Raw genomic sequence first — 19,988 nt, forward strand, 5'->3', positions numbered from 1 at the left:
CCAACGCCCAACTTCCAAACCTGATCCCGACGCCGTCCGGCCACCGATCGTCGATTTGAAACCACCATCGTGTTCGTCATCGACTGATGAACAAACCCTGTAAAACAATTGAAGTAAAACGATGTCAAACGTCGTGAATTTTGATTCAAAGTCTCAATTTTTTTAGTACCATCGCTGAGAAAATCTTCAATTAATCTCCGATCAATGCTCTGTTTTTGACACCTCCTGCACCATCGTATTCCTTGTGCCGTTCTGAGTCAACTGGTGTCCATCGCATGTCCATCATCGCTGGCGCGTGAGGGAGGTGAAGTGGTATAAGTTTTCGACGTGTTGAAATAGAACTCTCCGCCGTTCAAAATTGTGAACCGAGCTTTGTAAGTGCCTCAAAATCGCTTAAACTAATTTTAGGAAATTTTTCTGTAATTATTTCGGCACCGGAGGAGGTCCCACGCGCCGCCCTTGCATGTGGGAGAGCTTCGAAATAGGTTATAAGCAGTTTCATCAGTTTGACCGATCAGAACCGGTTCAACCCGTTGATTTTGACCAAAAAGTTAAATTTTTCGAAAAGTCATATTTTTAGGTTTTTCGACGTCCTGAGTCCGAATTCAAAGTCCGTTTTTCGAAATTTGAACCCAAAGCCTCGAAATCATCATTCAAACCCGTTGACTTTGACTTTGACTAAAAAGTCAAAATTTTCGAAAAGTCATATTTTATGTTTTTTAACGTTCTGAATGTGATTCCGAAGTTCGTTTTGCCAAATTCTAACCCGAAATCCCAAAATCGAGCTCATTAACCAAAAAATGCTTAGTATTTTTAGCATTTTTGATTATTTATTTGAGATATGGTTATGAAATTAATCCAATAAGATATTTTATGAAGGTACTCGTGTTTCACCTGAGCGAGAATCAGTTAGGTCCGGTATTGTCCGTTCGTCAAATCCGCCCGAACCGCGTACTACGAGAATTACCTGTAGGTTTCCGTAAATTATTTAAATAAAGATTAAGATTATTCATAGTAGGATTCCAATATTGATTTTCTGATTCGTATGATCTAGCGCTGCAGCAGAGCGTGATCGACAAACCAGTAGTAGGCTTTCCTATCCGATTTCTCAGACTTTTACAGGTGTGTTTCCTGAAGGTGTTACCTTACTATTTTAAAATATCTATCTGAATACTGTTTATTTGATATCTGATTTATGGAACACTTCTGATATGATCTCTGGTTACGATATATTTTTATACATGATTTCTGAATATGACTTATCTGATATATGGTTTATCGTACGTTACTGATTTTACTTTTTTTTCGTATTTCTGTATATGATTTCTAAGCACAAAACATTTTCATGTTTTAAAGGATTAATCATTGTTTTCACTTGAATGCATTTATGTTCATTATTGTCATTAGGTGGTATTGTTGGAGGAAGTATATATGCATGCTTCTCGGCTTTGTGCTCAGGGCCTTACTGTTGTGCCAGGGTTATATGGTTTTGGGGAACCTACACATTCTGTTGTGATCGGATGAGGGTAGTGTTCATATTTTTAAAGACATGTTTGCATAAACCGATTTTACTGAAATATTTTATCAGTATGTTTTTTTATATACACTGTATGAAACACACTAGGCTTTTTAGCTCATTCTGGAAATTTTAACCTTTTCAGATAACAACAGACCGTAATCCAATAGATTTGGCATCAGAGGAGATCAACTACTTTTACTTTGTACGAAGGTATTTCTCTATATGTTTTCAGTTATATTTGGTGACATGTATTTTGCTATCGTTTTTGGATATAACCGTATTACCGATATTTTGTTCCATAAATGTTTTGTATGGTTTTCTAAAATATGTATTCATATATGTTTATCGTATAAATCTTTATTATGGATAAATTTCATATATTAATGAAATGTGGATTTCAACGTTGTTTTAAAAATAAAAAAAAGAATTTATGAATGTGATACATAATCACTAGACATAGGCATAACGTCCGGGCTGAGTTTAGGAGGTTACAGATTATGTTGTTATATGAACAGACTAATATCGTTGCAAGAGTGGTTAGAGGCTTTTACGTGTATCACTCCTGCAATATCAAGTGCGACTGATCACCCTACAATACATAACATTTTCAAAAACATTATCGGTAATTAATCGAACATCTCATTGAGAGTGTTGTCAACTTATATCGACGAACTTCTCAAATAAGCTTCCGAATTTATACGACTACTGTTAGCGTAGGTTGGGATTTTCAAAATTGAGAGAGTTCTCCATCGTGAAGTTTTTTTTTATTGTTTTATTCATAAATTTTTATAGGGTTTAAAGTTAATTATTATTTTATTAAAAAAGTTAACTATTACTTTATTTTTACACTTTAATAATAATTTATTACATGTCATATAATTATATTTTACATCAATGCTTACATGGATTTTGAAAGGCATTTTAACAATTTTGTCGACGAAAGGACATAAATAAGCATATATCAATAGTTTAAGGATGAAATTGAAATGTTAAAAAGTTTGGGGATTAATTTAAAATAAGTGTTAAAGTTTAGGGACGGTAGGTGCAATTAACTTTTCTTTTAATATTTTCCTTTCCAAATAAAATAAATCATTCAACTATTTTTTAAATGTATTATATGTTTAAAATAATTTAATTTTATCAAAACAAAAAGAGTTAATTGCATCACATGTCCACAAAGTATAGCTCTCATTTTAAATTGATCCCAAAACTTTTAAATGTTTCAAATTCATCCCTGATCTATTACTATCATTATCAATTAGTCCTTAAACTTTTGAAAATTTCAATTTCATCCTCAAACTATGACCTTTATTCTAAATTGGTCCTCAAACTTTTTGAACATTCCAATTTTATCCCAAACTATACATATATACTAATCAAATCTATTGTTAATAAAATCGTTAGACCAAGTTATATTATGATATGTTTGAAAAAATGAATTTTAGGTTAAACTATGTTTGAAACTAATTACATAATTAGATGAATTTGGGGATGAAATAAGAATATTCAAAAGTTTGGGGACTAATTTAGAAAGTTTTTCATAGCTTAGGGATAAAATCAGAATCTTCAAAAGTTTAAGAACTAAGTTAGAATGAGAGTCATAGTTCGAGAATGAAATTAAAATATTAAAAAGTTTAAAGACCAATTTAAAATAAGGATGATAGTTTGGGGACAAATGATGCAATAACTAAATATAAAAGATTATTTAATTTTTATTATAAAAAAGTGAACATGCAAAAAAATTAACCATTTATGTTAATAAAAATTGAAGTAGAAAAGAAATGTGATCGTAAAATGACACATAATAGGTTGTTCTAGATTGTATGATATGATAAAATCAAATCATAATAAATATGAAATCAAAACTTAAGATCTAATTATGTCAATTATCATGAATGAAATATAATATTGGATTGGTGGAAGCATATCTGAATATTTTATGGAGATCACCTAAAAGATGGTTATGATATTCTAAAAAAATATGTTTACTCTTATCATGGCCATCCATTTACAATTGTATTTTGTAACACGTCATAGGGCCCCCAAATTTTTAGGGCCCCCCACTTTTAAAGATCTACTAATATAAAAAATTTCCCAAAAAAAAAACTGTTACCTATCCTTTATTAATTCCAACAACAAAAATTTAAGAAAAATCCTTTTAGTTATCTCTTTTATAAAAAAAAATCTCACCAAATTTATGGTGTTTAATGGGCACAAAAAATCTTATTTATTTCTATCATAATCTTCTTCAATTGCTCTAGATTCAACCACTAATTAGTGATATTCATCATCTAAAAGTCAAAAAAGAAAATTCATAGTATTACTTTTAATTATTATTTTGAAGGCAGAATTTTTAGTTGAAGAATTTGAAGAATTTGAGAATTTGAATGATAAGTGCTTAATTTACTTAATATTTTTCTTTTAAATTACTCTTCAATCATTGGTTTTTGTGGCTTAATTATTCGTTTTGATTCATTTCTTGCGCAGGACGTCAGATTCTGGAAATTGTACTTAAAAGACAGAATTCTGTAGTTTGTTTTTTATTTTCGGAATCACGGCTGGAGACATGAGCTCGACTCTGGGCATGACACGGTCTGACGTGGCAGTTTCTAGAAGGTCCAGTCAGCGCTTCTAAAAGAACGAATGGATCAACCGTACGTTTCTGCAATTCGAATTTGAATTAAACTCAAGTTTTAGGATATTATTTTAAATATTATATTTGTTTTAGTAATTTTAGTTTAAATAGTTTTAAGTATTTTAATTAGTATTTAGGATATTTTTTTATTATATTATATTATATTTTATCTTATCTTTGTTTTAGGTATTTTAGTTTAAATAGTTTTATTAATTAGGATTTAAGATATTATTTTAAGAATTATCTTTAGATTGTTTTTACGAATTTGAAGGCTATAAATACCCTCTTAGGGTAAGCCTAGAAACATATCTCTCTCATATGATAATAAAATCTTCTTTTTCTCTCTAGCTTTCTCTCTATTTTTCGCATACTTCCTTTATTTCCCTTTAATTTTTTTTCAAATATGCTAAGTATGACTTTGGTCATGCTTAGCTAATTTTCTTTTAAGCCAAAGGCTAAAGCGAATGCTCAATTCCAAATGTGAGAATTGTAAGACACTTAAATCGCTTTGGATTTTTCTCTTTGTTTTCTGGGTTTATTTTTCAAATCAAAACGATTTTCAACATTAGTCTGGATATTGTTACGGTTAACGTTAGAAGTAGGATTTGCTTATTGAAGCACATTCAACTTCCTGAGAACATACTTAGCAAAATTGTTTACTAAGAGGAAAAGGAGATCAGAATCATTTATTGTTGAAACAAATCTGAGTCGCAGCGAGGAATTGTTCTTGTAGTAACTAACGTGAATCTTGAAGTAAAATCAGTTTCGATGATCCGAGGAATTTGAGGCAAAGCTGAATCTGAGTCTGCTTTTACAATAAGTTTTCTTTATCCCTGTCTCTTTTATTTATTTTTAATCTTTATGTTTTATTTCTTTAAATAATTAAAAAATCCCTTTTATATTTATATTTATTTATTACTATTTATTATTTTAATTATTTTTCTTTTTCTTTAAATTATAATTATTTATTTTATTATATCTTTTCAACTTCATCTGAAACTCTGTTTTCTTTTAAATCAAGAAACAATTTTACTAAATCAGAAACACCACAGTCCCTATGGATCGACCCTGTTTCTTTATACTACTTTTCCTTTTTATTTATTAAGAAGCCGAAATTATTTTGATAGCAAAACGATGATTATGAAATTGGTGTCGTTGCCGGGGACTAACGGCAAGTACTGGTTTATTTTTCTAGTTTTTAATTTATGAACAGAAGAAACCCAGGTGAATTAGCAGATCTAGATCCGAAGATCGAAGCACGAGTACAAAGAATCCACACACAAACACTTCAAGAAAAAAGAAAAAGACAAGAAGAACAAGAGTAGAGATCAGAAACTGAATCATATCCGGAAACAAACTCTGAAGCATACGCATACAACGAAGATCAAATCCTGATGGCAGAAGAAGAAGAAGAACAAATGATATGTGAGCTAGCCACACTCCTGTCTCTCAGACGCCATTATGCATCAATTTTCCTAGTGGCGGGACTCCGTTTCAATTAAAGAAGGGACTTATTCATCTTCTTCCCACTTTCCACGACTTTCCCACTGAAAATCCGCACAAACACTTGTTAGAATTCCACATGGTTTGTACTAGCATGAAACCACAGGGAATTACCGAAGATCAAATTAATTTGAGGGTTTTCCCTTTCTCTTTAGCCGATTTGGCTAAATATTGGTTATTTTATTTTCCTCTAAATTCAGTTAATTCATGGGCTGACATGAGTTGAATTTTTCTTGACAAGTTCTTTCAGAGGCTAAAGCAAGCGAGTTACGAAGGAGCATTCTTTCCATTCAACAAAAGAGTGAAGAAAATCTTTATGACTATTGGGAGCGATTCAAAAAGCTTTGCGCACATTGTCCGCAACACGGATTAAGTGAGAAAACGTTAATTTGATACTTTTTTGAAGTCCTTTTACCAATAGAGATGAAAATGGTAGATGGCGACAGTGGAGGAGCATTAGTTAACATGACCCCAACAACAGCAAGGGAATTGATTTTAACCATGGCAGCAAACTCTCAACAGTTTTCAAGTGAACCCAGCCGACGGGTTCACGAGATAAGTACTTTTCCCTTGAAAATAAGTTATACAAATTAACTGAAGTAGTTAATTCACTTATTGCAGGAAATTTTGGAGCAACAAGAGCATGCGGGATACGTATGAAGCTAGACCATCTGACGAACTACTGCCCGATGATACAAGAAAGAGGCAATGTAGAAATCAATGTTTTAGGAAACTTTCCAGGTCCTCCACGAAGACAATACAACCCATACAACAATACTTATAGTCCAGGATGGCGAGACCACCCAAACTTCAGCAATGCGGGAAATCAAAAGCCAGCTTATCAACCAAGACCTCCTGTCCAACAACAAACGAAAAGTTAGCAATTTCACAAGAAAAGTTCATTGCATCCCATGAAAATTTCCAAAGCCGAACCAAGACACATCTTCAAGAGTTAGATAACCAAGTAAGTCAAGTAGCTCAAACTATGGGAAAATTGGAATCACAAGGAAGACTACCTTCTCAAACGGAGTTAAATCTGAGAGAGAATGTTAGTGCCATCACACTCCGAAGTGGAACAATTATCTCACCCGAAGTTCCAGCAGAAAAAGCCGCACATCAGGAAAAACATGAGGAAATGCCACCTCCAGAAATACAAGGTATGTCTGACTCACATATTTCTCCTTCTTCTCATGAAATCACGCCACTGCCCTTCCCATCAAGGTAGATGAAGCATGATAAAAGAGCTGAAGAAAGGGAGATCTTAGAGGTGTTCCAAAAAGTTCTAGTCAACATACCTCTTCTTGAAGTAATTCGACAAGTACCAAAGTATGCTTGGCTTTTAAAAGAACTTTGCACTACAAAGAGGAAATTAATGGGACACGAAAAGGTAAATTTGGGAGAACATATCTCTGCAATTTTTCAACGGAAGCTCCCACCAAAGATGAAGGATCAAGGTATGTTCGCTATACCTTGTAAAATAGGTAATTTTAAAATTAAACGTGCAATGTGTGACTTAGGAGCTTCAATCAATGTTATGCCATTTTCTATTTATAAAATGGTTACTAACGAGCCTTTGAAGGAAACAAGAATAACCATACAGTTGGCGGATCAATCTGTGATCTATCAAGTGGGAGTAATGTAAAATGTCTTAGTAAAGGTCAATGTATTATTTTTCCTGCAGATTTCTATGTCATTGACATGGATCATGATTGGTCGGATTCTTATTCCGAGGTACTCTTAGGCCGACCCTTCCTAAGCACAACACATACAAAGATCGATGTTAGAAGTAGTATACTGACAATGGAATTTGATGGTGAGATCGTTGAATTTGATGTTTACAAAGCAATGAAATGCCCTGATCATGTTGAAAGAATTAATTCTGTTGATGTTATAGATCCTTTAATTGATGAATATATTGAATCTAATTTCTCTTATGATCTTTTCAAGGATCCTGAACTTTGTAATGAAGAGGAAGAAAAGGAGTTTGAAAATATTAATTCAATCAATTCTGATTTATCTTTATCTTCCTCTAAATCTAAAATTTACCTTTTGTTTTGTAGGCACCTGAGGTATAATTGAAGCAATTACCGAAACATTTGAAATATGCCTTTTTGGGCGAAAATGGAACCTTACTGGTGATCATCTCAACTAAATTATCTGAAGGAGAAGAGGAAGCTTTGGTAACAATGTTGTGCTCTCATAAAGAAGCTTTGGTAACAATGTTTTCTTATGTTATTTACCAATGGTTGTTTTTATTATATACATACTTATTGTATAAGTTTAGGTATCGTTTAGATTCAAACATAAATAGTGGTTACTGTTATGATAGTTAAATCAAATATATGTAACCAAATGATAAAATATGATGTTTTGGAATTAAGTATTTTTTCTCATTTCTCTAGTTAACTAGGTAAATGTGGTATGTATTTCATAATCTATTTTTCATCATTTACCTTGACATCAGCATGTTATTTTGTTCTTTTATGAATGGGTAATAGTGTCTAATCCAAAGCATAAATTTGTCCCTGATCACATGAGTCCCACAAAGAAATGTCTCTTTAATATTTCTAAAATTTCTAAAACTCACATACAGTGACATCGGGCTGTTATAGTCTGAAAAACCAAGATTTTTCTGTTCAGGTTTAACGTTCCTCTAAATTTCATTTCGAGTATAAAAATTAACATCTTCAAATAATCTTGTAAAATGGCATGACAAAACGTAAATAACTTAAGATTTTTTATAACTTGAATGCTTCTGTTAATGTCAAATACATGATTGTTAGTGACAAAAAATAATCAATAATAAAAAACATTCAAGCTTGATCCAATTGACCAACAACTTCCGAATGAGTTAGAGTGCTTGAAGTGTAGCAATGTCGTTAACAGCACATGTCATTACCTTTTTCTTCCCATTTTGAGAACCAAATACTTGAGATAATACTGATTAGTCATTACCATTCGGTCTATAGTCGAGAGCTAGAAACAATTGGAATCAAACTCAACACTAAAAAAACAAGTAACGAAATTCTCTCAAATTCTTCCCAAGATCATAATTAAGAGAGAAAATCAGTGGAACACAGAAGAAGTGTTCTTAATGTAAACCATCATCTTTACGATCCCAAGTTCATCCCTTTTTTCGGATTTTGTAGGAGGTGAACTACAAGACTCTGTTAGGAGAAAGTCAAGCTTAATCAATTGATTCGGGTATAAGGAGAAATATTTTCCAATTGAAGTTGGCTGCGGTTTAGGAACATGATGAATTGAAAATTCATATCTATGGTTTAGGAGGTAAGCATTTTAAAATAGTTTTTAATATTTTTAATTTTGAAATTTTAACTTTACTATTTTTAATAAGTTCAATCTAAATATTTAGAATTTTGTTTGTGAGTATCTAGATGTAAGGTTTTGTTTACTAGTATTTAGAATTAATTAGTTAAAATTTGAAATAAATTTTCTTTATATGTTGTTTAAATGAAATTTATTTGTTTAAAATATTCAAATATTGGAATTTGTTTGTTTATAATATTCAAAAGAATCAATATGAATTTTATTTCCTTTTTGTGCTTCCATATCACTTAGTTTAAGTAATCGTATCCATCATCAAGCTTAAATCTAAGATAAATAAACAAATAATCACTGTTTCATTTTGTTAAAGCATTTATCGCCTAATTTTTAATTTTTTGGCTTCTATGATTACTACTATATGAACGTATTTTATGTATTGACAAAGCTTTTTTATGCTTTATTAATTGATTGTGTTAATGAAGTTGAAGCTAAAAACATTTCAGTGATTTACTATTAACTCAAAACATTTAGACAAGAATCACGTTTTATCCCAGTGTTTGATCCACTTTCATTGAAAATACTTAAACTAGGTTTATTTATCTTATGTTCTATTTGTTTTATTGGTTGAAACCTCTAATTATTATCAGTTAAAGCATATTGCATTTGGCTTTGATTATGTAACAACCCAGAAAAGTGGATTTTTTTTTATAATTGTGTAAATTGACGAAATTTGAGGATTAAATTAAAAGTTTTCAAAACTTATAGGTCATTTTAGAAGTGAAGGAAATTCATGGACCAAACCATGAATTTACCCTTGTAGTGTCGGCAGAATTTTGGTTATATATGCGTGCAATTGGTTTCTATAAAACAGAAACCAATTGCTCAAATTTCCTCCTCCAACGCCCAACTTCCAAACCCGATCCCGACGTCGTTCGGCCACCGATCGTCGATTTGAAACCACCATCGTGTTCGTCATCGACCGATGAACAAACTCCATAAAACAATTGAAGTGAAATGCTGTCAAACGTCGTAAATTTCGATTCAAAGTCTCGACTTTTTTTAGCACCATCGTCGAGAAAATCTTCAATTAATCTCGATTGATGCTCCGTTTTCGACACCTCCCCCACCATCGTATTCCTTGTGCCGTTCCGAGTCAACTGGTGTCCGTCGCGTCTCCGTCGTCGCCGATGCATGAGGGAGGTGAAGCGGTCAAAGTTTTTGACGTGTTGAAATCGAGCTCTCTGCCATTCAAAATTGTGAACCAAGCTTTGTAAGTGCCTCAAAATCACTTAAAATAATTTTAGGAAATTTTTCTGTAATTTTTCCGGCACCAGAGGAGGTCCCACGTGCCACCCCTGCGCGTGGGGGAGCTTCGAAATACGTTATAAGCGGTTTAACCGGTCTGAACCGGTTCAACCCGTTGACTTTGACCAAATAGTCATTTTTTTCAAAAAGTCATATTTTAGGTTTTTCGACGTCCTGAGTCTGAATTCAAAGTCTGTTTTTCGAAATTCGAACCCGAAAGCCTCGAAATCGTCAGTCAAATAGTTGACTTTGACTTTGACCAAAAAGTCAAAATTTTCGAAAAGTCATATTTTATGTTTTTCGACGTTCTAAATCTGATTTCAAAGCCCGTTTTGCCAAATTTTAACCTGAAATCCCAAAATCGAGCTCGTTAACACAAAAATGCTTAGTAATTTTAGCAGTTTTGATTATTTATTTGAGATATGGTTATGGAATTAATCCAATAAGATATTTTATGAAGTACTCGTGTCTCACCTGAGCGAGAATCAGTTAGGTCCTGTATTGTCCGTTTGTCAAATCCGCCCGAACCGCGTACTATGAGAATTACCCGTAGGTTTCGTAAATTATTTAAATAAAGATTAAGATTATTCATAGTAGGATTCCAATATGGATTTTTCCGATTTGTAGGATCTAGCGCTGCTGCAGAGCGTGATCGACAGACCCAATAGTAGGCTTTCCTATTCGATTTCTCAGACTGTTACAGGTGTGTTTCCTGAAGGTGTTACCTTACTATTTTAAAATATCTATCTGAATACTGTTTATTTGATATCTGATTTATGGAACACTTCTGATATGATCTCTGGTTACGATATATTTTTATACCTGATTTCTGAATATGGCTTATCTGATATATGGTTTATCGTACGTTACTGATTTTACTTTTTTTTTCGTATTTCTGTATATGATTTCTAAGCACGAAACATTTTCATGTTTTAAAGGATTAATCATTGTTTTCACTCGAATGCATTTATGTTCATTATTGTCATTAGGTGGTATTGTTGGAGGAAATATATATGCAGGCTCCTCGGCTTTGTGCTCAGGGCCTTACTGTTGTGCCGGGGTTGTATGGTTCTGGGGAACCTACACATTTTGTTGTGATCGGATGGGGTAGTGTTCATATTTTTAAAGACATGTTTGCATAAACCGATTTTACTGAAATATTTTTATCAGTATTTTTTTATATACACTATATGGAACACACTGGGCTTTTTAGCTCATTCTGTAAATTTTAACCTTTCAGATAACAACAAATCGTAATCTAACAGATTTGGCATCAGGGGAGATCAACTACTTTTACTTTGTACGAACGTATTTCTCTATATGTTTTTCAGTTATATTTGGTGACATATATTTTGCTATCGTTTTTGGATATAACCGTATTACCGATATTTTGTTCCGTAAATGTTTTGTATAGTTTTCTAAAATATGTATTCATAAATGTTTATCGTATAAATCTTTATTATGGATAAATTTCATATATTAATGAAATGTGGATTTTAACGTTGTTTTAAAAATAAAAATAATAATTTATGAATGTGATACGTAATCACCTAGACATAGGCATAACGTCGAGGCTGAGTTTAGGAGGTTACATTTGGTGGTATCAGAGCTTTCGGTTTTAAACACTCGGACTGTGGATGAGTCCTAAACTCTGGATTTTTAAGAATTTTGATATTTTCAAAAACGTGTCACCTTATTTTATGAATTATTTTTATCCGAGATCCCTGATGCTAATTTGACTTATGTTTCAAATTATTTATGTAGAGCCTTATAGATCCAACGATGAGTTTGCTAAAGGTTATAGGATAGGACGTGGTTGTGGTCAGGGCGAGTCGCTCAACCTTCTGTTACGATAGATGATCCGATGTCACCACATGATCTTCCTATTCAGCAAGTAGATCCAACCATTTCTCAGGATGATGTGATTACTCTTGTGAGAGACTCTCCGTCACTGAAGATGAGGATACTGACATGAATTAAGATGCCATTAATAGAGTTATCTTTCGTATATTTCAGAGCGCTGCTAGAGTCCCTAGTAATATGATTGTAGTCGAGATTTCGAATTCTTTGGTTGCTGCTGGTGTAGTTCCATTCGAGGGTATTACTGGAGATCTCCGACTGATGCTGAGTATTGGTTGGAGGATACAGAGAGAATTATGGATGAGATGGATCTGAGGCTTGAGAAGAAGTTAAAGGGAGCCCTGACTATGCTGAAGAAAAAGAGTTTCAGATGGTGGCAATCGATTTCTGGTAATATTCTGAGGAACCAGTTAACATGGGATCTTTTTAAGACACGTTTTCGGAGTCGCTACATCGGAGAGAGATATCTGCAGGAGCGACGCCAGGAGTTTCAGAATCTGGAGTAGAGTAATATGTCTGTTATGGACTATGAGGTTGAGTTCATCCGATTGAGCCACTATGCTCCTAGACTTGTTGACACTGAGACAGATCGATGCTTGAGGTTCGAGAATGGACTCAGGTATGAATCAGGAGTCAAGTTTCTACCCACCGGGAGAGGAATTTTGATGCCTTGGTTTAGATAGCCAAGACTGTAGAGGAAATAAAGTGAGTGGGTATAGAGCGCAATAGAGATCAAGATCGAGACCGATTCAGATGGCCTTCTAGTTCCATGGATTCTTCTGCACACCCCAGCAAAAGAGGTATGAGTGAGTCTTTTCAGAGAGGCGGCGCGAGTGCCAGGATTATGGCATCCGGTTCTTCAGCTGTTCAGCCATCTAAACCTTTTGGTTCTTCTGAGTCGCAGCCATGTAATTATTGTGGGAAACCTCATCCTGGGGAATGTAGGAGGAAATTGGGTACCTGTTTTAAATGTGGTTTTGGTGACCATTTTGTAAGGGATTGTACATGGTCAGGTCTTACAGTTTGGACACCAGCTCGTACTCCCGCTAGTTCTCATAGCACAGTTCAGACTCCTGTAGGGGGTTGTACTCAGGAGAGAGCACCTGGATCGACTACTAGAGGTCGAGCATCTCAGAGTAGAGGTCCAGTCAGATCTAAAGCTAGGCAGTCTGCATTGGTTTACACTGCAGAAGAAAATCAGTGGAACAAACAGAAGAACAACTTTAAAGGAGAGGAGTGCTCTCCTTATTGTAAACCATCCACCTTTACGATCCCAAGTTCATCCCTTTTTTCGGACTTTGTAGGAGGTGAACTACAAGACTGTTAGGAGAAAGCCAGGCTTAATCAATTGATTCGGGGTATAAGGAGAAACATTTTCCAATTGAAGTTGGCTGCGGTTTAGGAACATGATGAATTGAAAATTGATAATCTATGGTTTAGGAGGTAAATATTTTAAAATAGTTATTAATATTTTGAAATTTTGAAATTTTAACTTTACTATTTTTAATAAGTTCAATCTAAATATTTAGAATTTTGTTTGTTAGTATCTAGATGTAAGGTTTTGTTTACTAGTATTTAGAATTAATTAGTTAAAATTTGAAATAAATTTTCACTCGAAAGAAATTTTCTTTATATGTTGTTTAAATGAAATTTATTTGTTTAAAATATTCAAATATTGGAATTTGTTTGTTAATAGTATTCAAAAGAATCAATATGAATTTTATTTCCTTTTTGTGCTTCCATATCACTTAGTTTAAGTAATCATATCCATCAACAAGCTTAAATCTAAGATAAATACACAATAATCACTGTTTCATTTTGTTAAAGCATTTATCGCCTAATTTTTAATTTTTTGGCTTTATGATTACCATTGTTTTGAAAATCGGACCGGACCGGCCGGTTCAACCGGGAACCGCTGCCTAATCCGGTTCAATCTACACTGGTTGAACCGTTATTAGTGAACCGGCCGAAACCGCTGAACCGTTCAAACCAGGCCGACTGAAAACCGGAAAAAACCAGAAAAACCGCCAATTTTTTTTTAAAAAAAATTAAACCAAACAACGTCGTTTGTTAAACGAGACAAGTCGAACTCAAGTATTGCTGAGCTCAACTCGAACTTGAAAACTTTAAAAGTAAGCTCAACTCGACTCAAACTCGAGAGCTAAAAATTATCAAGTTCAACTCGAACTCGAAATATAATATTGAAATTTGAACTCGAAAAGGCTTGAACTCAAAAAAAAATTAGAAGCTCATTGAAGCCTAAAATTCAAGCTTGATTAAAGTGAAAGAATAGTTCACTCAATGCTCACCAAAAGGCTCCATGATTTTGAATGCAAATTACCTCTATTATTTATAGAAGTTAGTTGGATGCTTTTCTATGTTTCTTAGCCATGTGGGATTGTTTTGTTCTCATATTTTTACTCTTTAGACTTTTTAGATGCTCTTCTATGTTTCTTAGCCATGTGGGATTGTTTTTAAAAAAATTAAACCAAACAATATTAATTCGTTATGATTTTTTTAGCCCCAAATTTATTTTTTAATTATAGTTATATAATTATATTTATTATTTAATATGTTTTACCTTAATTATTATGTTGTAGTTAATTTGAATCATTTTGTTTCACTTGATTTTATGGTTTTTAACTTATATATGTTATGACTTGCTTTGAATATGACTTGTGATATAAAAAATTATTTTTATTAAATGTTTTTGGTATTTTTATTTAATTTTTTAAATAATTATGACGTCGTCCGGTTCTTCCGACCGGTCGGATCGGTTCGACCGATTGAACCAGTGAACCGGTAGCATGACCGGTTCGCTAACCAGTCAGTTCTGAAAACCATGATGATTACTACTATATGAACGTATTTTATGTATTGACAAAGCTTTTTATGTTTTATTAATTGATTGTGTTAATGAAGTTGAAGCTAAAAACATTTCAGTGATTTACTATTAACTCAAAACATTTAGACAAGAATCACGTTTTATCCGAGTGTTTGATCCACTTTCATTGTTTTATTGGTTGAAACCTCTAATTGTTATCAGTTAAAGCATTTTGATATTGTATTTGGCTTTGATTATGTTGATATATGAACAGAACAATATCGTTGCAAGAGTGGTAGAGGCTTTTACTTGTATCACTCCTGCAATATCAAGTGCGACTGATCACCCTACGATACATAACATTTTCAAAACCATTATCGGTAATTAATCGAACATCTCATTGAGAGTGTTGTCAACTTATATCAACGAACTTCTCAAATAAGACGACTACTGTTAATTTAATTATACTTTCTTGTCTGTAAGATTACTTGACTGTATGATAAACGAACACTAATTGCTCAACCTCACCATGCTTAAAATATTACATATATTTATATTTTGTGCTCTTTCATATTTTCTTTCAGTTTTTTGTAATATGAACCTTGACAATAACAGTATGATGCTAATGGTATTGATACAGGACCTTGTATTCTTTTTAACATGAATTTTCTTAGAGTAGGTTGGGATTTTCAAAATTGAGAGAGTTTTCTGTCGTAAAGTTTTTTTTTGATTGTTTTATTCATAAATCTTTCTGGGGTTTAAAGTTATTATTATTTTATTAAAAAAGTTAACTATTACTTTATTTTACACTTTAATAATAATTTATGACATGTCATATAATTATATATTACATCAATGCTAACATGGATTTTGAAAGGCATTTAAAAATTTTGTTGACGAAAGGACATAACTAAACATATATCAATAGTTTAAGGATAAAATTGAAATGTTTAAAAGTTTGGGGATCAATTTAAAATGAGAGTTTAAGTTTAAGGATGGTAAATGCAATTAAATTTTCTTTTAGTATTTTCTTTCCAAATAAAACAAACCATTCAACTATTTTTTAAATGTATTATATGGTTAAAATAATTTAATTTTTATCAAAATAAAAAGAGTTAATTGCATCACATGTCCACAAAGTATAACTCTCATTTTAAACATGTCCTAAAGCTTTTAAATGTTTCAAATTCATCCCTAATCTATGACTATCATTCTAAATTAGTCCTTAAACTTTTGAAAATTTCAATTTCATCCTCAAACTACGACCTTCATTCTAAATTGGTCATCAGACTTTTTAAACATTACAATTTTATCCCAAACTATACATAGGTACTAATCACATCTCTTGTTAATAAAATCGTTAGACCAAGATATATTATGATATGTTTGAAAAAAAAGAATTTTAGGTTAAACTATGTTTGAAAATAATTACATATTTGGATGATTTTGGGGCTGGAATAAGAATATTCAAAAGTTTAGGGACTAATTTAGAAAGATTGTCTTAGCTTAGGTATAAAACTAGAATACTCAAAAGTTTAAGTTAGAATGAGAGTCATAGTTCGGGAATGAAATTAAAACATTAACAAGTTTAAAGACCAATTTAAAATAAGGGTGATAGTTTGGGGATAAATGATGCAATTAACTAAAATATAAAAGATTATTTAAGTTTTATTATAAAAAAAGAGAACATGCAAAAATAATTAACCATTTATGTTAATAAAAATTGAAGTAGAAAAGAAATGTGATCGTAAAATGACACATAATAGGTTGTCCTAGATTGAATGAAATATAATATTGGATTGGTGGAAGCATATATGAATATTTGATGGAGACCACCTAAAAGATGGTTATGATATTCTAAAAAAATAGGTTTACTCTTATCAGGCTCATCCATTTACAATTGTAATTGTAACATGTCATAGGGCCCCCAAAATTTTGGGCCCCACATTTTAAAAGATCTACTGATAAAAAAATATTTTTCCCAAAAAAATTGTAACCCATCCTTTATTAATTCGAACAACAAAATTTAAGAGAAATTGTAACCCCTCAGACCGATGCGGATAACCCAATCCGATCTGGAGTGTCACAATAGGGTCACCGGAGCGACCCACTGTAAAAATCATGGAAAATTTAAAACTTTATTAAAACATTTAACTCATAAAATGATTTATCAGTATGCAGAGATAAAACAAATTTTTAAACTCATATATAAAACAAAATACAATTGCATGCCCCTAATCACAAGTATCATACTCTGTAAGTTTCGTCGAAAGAACTCCCTTATTGATGTCGATAGATGCACTGATATGATTCTTTTAACCTGAAAATGTGAGTAACAAAGTGAGCTTTGGAAAGCTCAGTAATACAGAACTACCAGGTGATGCTGAAGAACGTACAGATAACAGATAAGCATATATTTTCTTATTGGTTCAAACATCTACAAATTTTTAGACTGAGCTGAGGCTCCACTGATATCTCAGGTAATAATAGACAGTAAGTTTTCAGTTCAGAGGAAAATATTTCGGATGACTAGGTTTAAGAGATCACGATAGGTTATCTAGTGTGTTCCCTCAAAACCAGTGAAAAGATACAAATCATTTTTAAACATATATTTAAAATTCAGAAACCATAATAATCCCTCCAGCTCAACACATCATAATGTGTAGGTTCCCCAGAACCAAACACCCACCGTCACATCGAGTAAGGCCCTGAGCACAAAGCCGAGGAGCCTGCAAGTATATTTCCTCCAACAATACCCCCAAATAAATCATTTTTCGTCCGTAAACGGATATATCAAAAATCAAAACATAATTCAGGCCAAATATCATAACAGAATCCAGGTCAGGTATCATAACAGAATTCAAATAGAAAATCAAATAAAATATTCATGTGATTAGGGAACACACTAAAGTTTCCAGATATTATTCAGAGATATTGGATAATCTTATCAGGTAGAGAAATACGGATCTTCAGTATACCGATAGAATGACGAAAGTTAAAATCAATATAGGAAGAGTTCATTAACTGACGAAATCATCAATTATTCAAATGTGATTTGAGCTGATAAGGAAGAAATAAAGGTTCATGGCATTTACAGTCTGTGTTGATCTATCGGATTATCGAAATAACTCAAGTTAAATAACTCCCAGAACTAATGCATGTTAACTGATCCATTCGTTGCCCTTCCAGGTATTCACTCTTTAATTCCAATAATTATTTTCCAAAATCATCTTTTGAGTCATCGCTGAATGGACCTTAAGGGAACGAACAAATATTCTAATGGTCTTTATTCCATTTCCATGTTTCAACTATATCAGGAAATGCTGACGTACTTGATTTGTGGTTCATAACCCATAGAGATGATTCATCATGTAAGTTCATCCGAGTTTCCAGACTTATCCCAATCACTTACTTAATCCTCAGTCATTGAGGTTACTTCGTTCATTTAGAAGTCAAGTCTATTTCGGTTACTCCAGAGTTTTCCAGAGTAATTCGAACATTTTTGAATTTTGGATACATATTGTACTTATGTTCAGATCAATTTGGTATTCGTGGTTGATTTGTCTAATGAATATCGATTTCTTAGTACCGAATGTGCTCTAGAGTTGAGCTGTGTACTTCCAGAATTATCATCGATCCAAACTTGAGGAGATGAACAAGGATTCAAGTGGTATTTATGCCTTTTAGGTACTGATATGATATTAGCGTTGGTTAACCGGCTTAAGTTATGTTCCATAACTTTTAAGGGTAGTACATCACCCATGTTTATTTGGATTCCTTAATTAATCCAAGACATTTACTTAGTCTAGGCCATAAGAGTATTTTGGTTATTTTGGTGCTAAGTTTTATTCCATTCATTTCAGAGCTTGAGGATATCCAATCATTCATAGGATTGGTGATATTCTTGGGTTATTTCCATTCTAGGGGTATTTTGGTCATTTTATAGATCCAATTTATTTCAATCTTTTCCTTATGTGCGATCTTATTATTTAATTTGAATATATCATCTATTTCAGTATTCAAGGATTTGCTCATAACTCATAAAATTCGTATCGAGTGTCTTCTCAGAGGTTACGGATTGATTATCCAAATTTTCTGTATAAAAGTGTAAACTTAACGATGAAATTAGTAGTTCATTGAATTAGGCATGATTCTCATGTACTTTCTAATTCAAGGTTAATCCGGGCTACTTTTACCTCTTAAGGGCAATTTTGTAATTTCTTAATCATGAAATTTCGGTATTAAAACTATTAATAAGGATAACTATACTTTAGAAATACTAGAGTTAATTACTTTTTCGGATAATCTCTGAACTTGAAATGATTCCTTATCAAACATCTAGTATATTGTACAAGCCATCTTGGGTTATCCAGATTTTCTAGGCAAAACTAGCATTTTGTATGCACACCAGTATTTCCATCAGATCAATATGCCTTTTTAGAGTTATTATCCAACTTCCAAGGATAATTCTTATATTTTTACAATATAAGGGTAATTTTGTATTTTTACGTAACCGAAGTATTCTCACCCAATAATTACCTTTGGTATTTAACTATTACTGAGATAATTTATAATTTATAGATTCAGGGCTGCTTGATATCACTTAATCACAGATCTTGTACTTTAATTCTAACAGTCATCCAGTTTCTTTTATTAATCATCTGGGTCGTATTCAGATAGCAAATTTTTACCGAATTCAGATCAAGTGTAAAAATTAATTAACTACACAGATGAGACCAACATTATCTTATTCATGCACTTACCAATACCAACATGTTTTATAAAGCATAAAAGGTAGTAATGTATTACCTCGATTTTCATGCCATACTGATCGATCATATAAATTTCATTCGAATGCCCTCGATCTTTAATTAAATGTCCAATAATTCCTCAGATACATATCAACAGAAATTTCATCAAAAATGGAGCTTAATTGTGAAAAAAGGATCGAATCGTGTGATAAATTAGTGAAAAACAGCTTACCGATTTCAAATTTGGCAAAATAGACTTCGGAATCAGGCTCAGAACTTCGAAAAACATAAATAATGACATTTCGA

At 32.5% G+C, this 19,988-nt stretch overlaps 1 non-coding gene across 1 annotated transcript; it reads right to left on the reverse strand.

The window, feature by feature from the left end:
• Positions 1-5,922: 5,922 nt before the first annotated feature.
• Positions 5,923-6,028, reverse strand: LOC120211001. The gene has a single exon (XR_005524554.1). It is a non-coding gene; the product is annotated as a small nucleolar RNA R71 (small nucleolar RNA).
• Between the last annotated feature and the right edge of the window lie 13,960 nt (positions 6,029-19,988).

The sequence above is a fragment of the Hibiscus syriacus genome, unplaced genomic scaffold (assembly GCF_006381635.1).
Source record: "Hibiscus syriacus cultivar Baekdansim isolate YM2019G1 unplaced genomic scaffold, ASM638163v2 tig00109949_pilon, whole genome shotgun sequence".
Classification (NCBI taxonomy): domain Eukaryota; kingdom Viridiplantae; phylum Streptophyta; class Magnoliopsida; order Malvales; family Malvaceae; genus Hibiscus; species Hibiscus syriacus.